This window comes from Microtus ochrogaster, chromosome 5, assembly GCF_000317375.1.
Source record: "Microtus ochrogaster isolate Prairie Vole_2 chromosome 5, MicOch1.0, whole genome shotgun sequence".
NCBI classification, from domain to species: domain Eukaryota; kingdom Metazoa; phylum Chordata; class Mammalia; order Rodentia; family Cricetidae; genus Microtus; species Microtus ochrogaster.
Window position 1 is genome coordinate 26545270 of NC_022012.1, and position 4560 is coordinate 26549829.

Genomic DNA, 4560 nt, shown 5'->3' on the forward strand with positions numbered 1-4560 from the left:
TATATATATATATATATATATATATATATATATATATACAAAAAATCAAAAGACTCCAAAATTATTTATTCCTGGGGGCATGCTAGGTGATCAACTGGATGCTGAACTGATTCTAAATAACATTCAGAAGTGGGTGGAGTTTTCAGGTATAAGAACTTCCAGCATTTACTTCAGGGGCTTGGCCCCAGAAGGCATGCAGAATCCCAACACCTTAAACATGAGTGGGAACTCAAGACTGGGCACCCTGCTGTGTGGTAACCTTCATCACAAATGACCATAACAGCCTTAGAAGGCTCCTCGATTGATGGACCAGAAGGTTCCTCGATTGATGGACCAGAAACCCAGTCACACAGTTGCAGAGGACCCCAGAGGGACCTTGCAACTCATGCATCATGTACCAGAGGAAGCAAGGCCATGGGACCCACAAAGAGAGGTGTTCTGCATGCCCAGCATGTGGAAGGCAGCCTCAGGGAAATCTATACTGGGGAATCCTGCTGAGAACTGACTTTATACAGAGAAGGTATTTCAGCTTCGGGACAGCTCTGGACAGAGGGGATGGCCGGTCCCATCCGTTTACTGCCCTCCCCTGTCTTCTCTCCCCCCACAGCTGACCTGCTTGCTAGATGGAGCATAGAACGCACTCATTTTATGCTAAAAACAGACACGGTCGTAAGCAAGAAATGCTGCTTCTGAGTGGCCAGCAGTTGGTAGCTGTCTTGGAGAGGCGATGCCAGGGTACTGGGCTCTTTTCTGTTAGAAAGCTAGGTAGTAAGTCCGGGGAAGATGGCTCGGTGTTGTTGGAGGATGAAGTTATTTCTGTGATGGTTCCTCTTTCAACGGTGGTCTGATTCAGTCGCGCTCCCAAGCACACCCTGGACCATACAACTCGCCCTGGAAGCAGAGCTTTCCCCTGTAAGACTAGTACATGTTTAATAGTCTCTGATCCCAAGGGGTCTAACCAACCCTTTCATGTCAAAACCCAGTTCAATCTGCTTCTAAATTCCCACATCACTCTGTTCTGCTCACCTGCCAGAGCCTAGGAAAGGCTGGGATGGGATTTAAGACGGTATTCACCTAAACCAGGCACCATGTGCGTCCTGCCTCTAATCCCAGCTCTCCAGAGGCAGAGGTTAGCTGATCTCTGTGAATTCAAGGCCAGCAGCAGATACAGAGTGATACTTGGTCTCTCAAAACAAAATAAACAGCGATGGGGGAGACATACCTAGGCAAAGGCATTGGCTGAGAGGATTAGTTGTGCCCTTTAGGGCCCAGAATTCCTTTTGCTTTCGTTCCTTCTAGAAACAGGAAAATCAAACTCCATCGTACAGGACTTGTGTCCAGGTTAGCATCCCAGTTCCGTAAATACCAGCAGCTTTTCCAGACTTTCCCACGTGGGAATGTGCTCTGTGAACTAGGCAGCTTGCTTATGTTAACGAATAGGTATGCACAATTTGGAGTCAGATATAGATGAAAATCTCCTGTCATAAGCTGTGTGTTAAAAGCAAGTTACTCATCCTCCCTGGGCTGCCGTTTCTAACCTGTAGGGTAGAATTGGTAACTCCTGCTTAACCTAGAAGAATCTTAGAGTTTTTGGTAAACATACATATTCCTGTGGGGTCATCATGTATTTGAAAAGGTCCTCAGTTTTTAGTACGGATACTGGGCAGGCTAGAACCTCCTACTTCCCCTTGGGAGTATCCCGTGGAATTTTGAGGAGCCAGCACTGACCAAAGTCGGTTCCACAGCCCCAGGATAGAAAAGCCCCCCTCCCAGTGGCCTGTCCTTGCATTTGAGAAGAACCCTGACAGAATCAGGGTCTGCGGAGCGGATCTCCAGGAAGAAACACGGTCAGGGAAAGACAGAAACAAAAATACTATGACAGTATACTCGCCCTCCTCAGCTTTTATCTTTAACCTTTTCTTTCTTTTCTTTTCCCTTTCTTTTTGAATATGGAAAAGATGTTTTAAAAAGAATGAAAACATGTAAGTAGCGTCCAGCGCTGGGAGGCGGGGTGGAGAAGTGGGGGGGGGGGGGCGTCTGGCACCACAAGAGAGGCTTCCCAATTTGACTAGAAATCAGCTGAAGCCGAGAGTCTAAGGTTCAGGGGTTCGTCCCACCTGGCTATCTCGGCACCCACTTGAAGGTAGAGCTGTTAGTGGGAGCAAGGTTCTCTTTATCTCCTCCCGCAGCCTGGTCTGGCAAGCCAAAGATGGAAGGCTGTTTCGGGCGCCCAGGTATCGGGTCTGGCGCCGAGAGCAGGGGCGTTTACAGTCCTCAGGAGACTGGACTCCTCATCTCCCGGAGGCCGGCTGCTAAAGCCAAGCTTGGGTTTGCTGAACTTTGGACCTCGGGATCTTGTTCCCATCCCATCACAACCTGGCAGGCTCAGGGGTGCGGGGCGGTGTACGCCTGCTTTCAGAACCGAAGGACCCCCGTCCGGTCCGGCTTGGGGAATCGCTGGGCTGGGGAGGGACTCAAGGGAAAAGGAGACAACTTACTTGTAGAGAAGGGAGCTTCTCTGAACCCCTGGGGCTAACTTCTGGCCGTCCTTCCAAGGCGGTGCAGGTGGCGCTCAGGGCTCTCCCGGGGATTCCCTAGCCTCAGGCATTGCCGACCTCCTGGCAGCTGCCCTGTGCTACTCAGGAGTCGCAAGTCCTGCGGGCAGAGGCGCCTAAACCTCCCGCCCCTTCACGGGTCTGCCTCGCCCTTCTAGCTAGAGAGAGCAGCAGGAGGCTCTTCGCTGTCCTTCTCCTCCCCGCCCTTCTCTCTTCTCCCGCCTCATCCCCTCCCGTCCCCCTGGGTTCTCCTCCCTCTGTCCCCCTGCAATTGAATCTCTGGAAAAGAATACGATTTAAAGGGCCACAGGCAAAGAAGAACAACAAGGAAAGACAGCAATGTGGGAAAATGCGTGCACAAAGGGGCAGATAGTGGAGATGGGTGGGGGCTGTTGGTATCGGGGTCTCAGTCACTTGGCAAGGAGTTGGGTGCTGGAGGCCTATCAGAGAGAGCTAGCAGCCTCCGCCCTACTGTCTTGCCCACTGTCGCCGACCCCCCCCCTCTTCTCTTCTGGTTCGCCACCTCCCTCCTGGACCTCCCTAGTGATGCTCCTGTGCTTCTAGCCAGAGACCTAAACGGGCTGATGTTGAGTTTGTGAGAGCTGCCCCGTGTACATGTGGGAAGGCTCGCGTGTATGTATGTATGTGTGATCGCTCGTGTGTGCGCCCATGGATGTGTGTAAGCGCCCCTGCTAGTGTGTGAGCGCCCGCGTGCCTGTGTGTAAAGGCTACAGAGGCGCAGACAGGAGAAACTCTTGGGGCAGAAAATGCAGGCTCAGAGCCTTACAGGGGCTGTGCAGTCACTCTGGGGGCACTTTGAAAGGGGGTGTTAACAGAAATGCCTTTCCAGAGACCCAACAGAGATGCAACAGGTGGGAACATTCCTAGGGAAGTCAGGAGTCACTGTCCTGGTGGCACCTCAAGCTGTATCCCAACGCTGACGAGTTTGGCTCCTGTAGCTGGACCAGATTTCGAAGGTCTGACCCTCTGACTGGAGGTGAAAGTCTAGAGAAGAGAGAAGGAAATGGGTCTGTTAGGGCATTCTGCTTAGGAGAAGGCTCCTAAGCAGCCTATAGGTCGGTGGGAATGGCTGGGAAGTGGCCTTTCATAGAAAGACAAATGAGACCTGAACCACCTCGGGTTAAGGTGGGTGCCTTGCCTCCCACTGCCCCACTTCTCTCTTTGTCTCTTCCCAAAGGCTCTTTATATAAAATATGAAAAGTGTAGTGTCATTTCAGAAATGAAGTCCTGTGCACATTGTTGTATTAATAAGTATGCTAATGAAAACTGTGTGATAAGGGTATTGATGGCACAGTCCTGAATCCCCATGTTTCATTAAACACCAAACCCACCACCCCCAGTCCTTTTGTTGTACATTGTTCTGTATCCACATTCTCTGCGTCTGATCGGATCTCAAGGTTTTATTTCGTTTTCTGTGAGACTTTCTCCATGTGTATACTCCATTGGCTGCTGTTCTGGGGGCTGAGCATCCTTCCGGGATCTATTGTTCGTCCCTACACAGCCCCATCCTTCTCTGGGCTGCCTGAAACTCCCACTCTCCTCACCTCTCTTCTGTGGACTCCTGGCCTTGAGCAAAGAGAACACTATTCTTCAATCCCTGTGAATTGTAGGAAAGACAGAAATGTCACTCTGCACAGGGAGGGCTGCTGTCTGGGAGAGCCAGCAGGTGACTATCTGCGGCTGCCTTCAGGGGAGCCTAGAGAACTCAGTGGTATCAGCTCTTACCCATCTCTGTTACCCAGCCTTTAGGGTTAAACACCACAATAACAGGCTTAGAGTAAGCAGTCTTTGGCCCCAAAGGCAAACACAGCCTGCCTGTGTTTGTGTATCCCTAGGCCCTAGCTCCTGTTGTTTATATTTATTATGGGAGAATATTTATTTATCATATGAATGATGGCCATGACAAGGAAGCTGGTTTATTCCACGACAAGGAGAAACATGCCTGTCACTGGGCCTGAAGGGCCCACCCAGGAACAGCGCTAAG

At 50.8% G+C, this 4560-nt stretch overlaps 1 protein-coding gene across 1 annotated transcript in view; it reads right to left on the reverse strand.

Annotated features, from left to right (window-relative positions):
* Kcnj5 (potassium voltage-gated channel subfamily J member 5) overlaps positions 1-2708 on the reverse strand; it is a 30221-nt gene extending 27513 nt beyond the window's left edge. The window contains exon 1 of the mRNA XM_005347002.2: positions 2499-2708. The gene's annotated coding sequence lies outside the window, so the exon portion shown is untranslated. The remainder of the gene's footprint in view (positions 1-2498) is intronic.
* Between the last annotated feature and the right edge of the window lie 1852 nt (positions 2709-4560).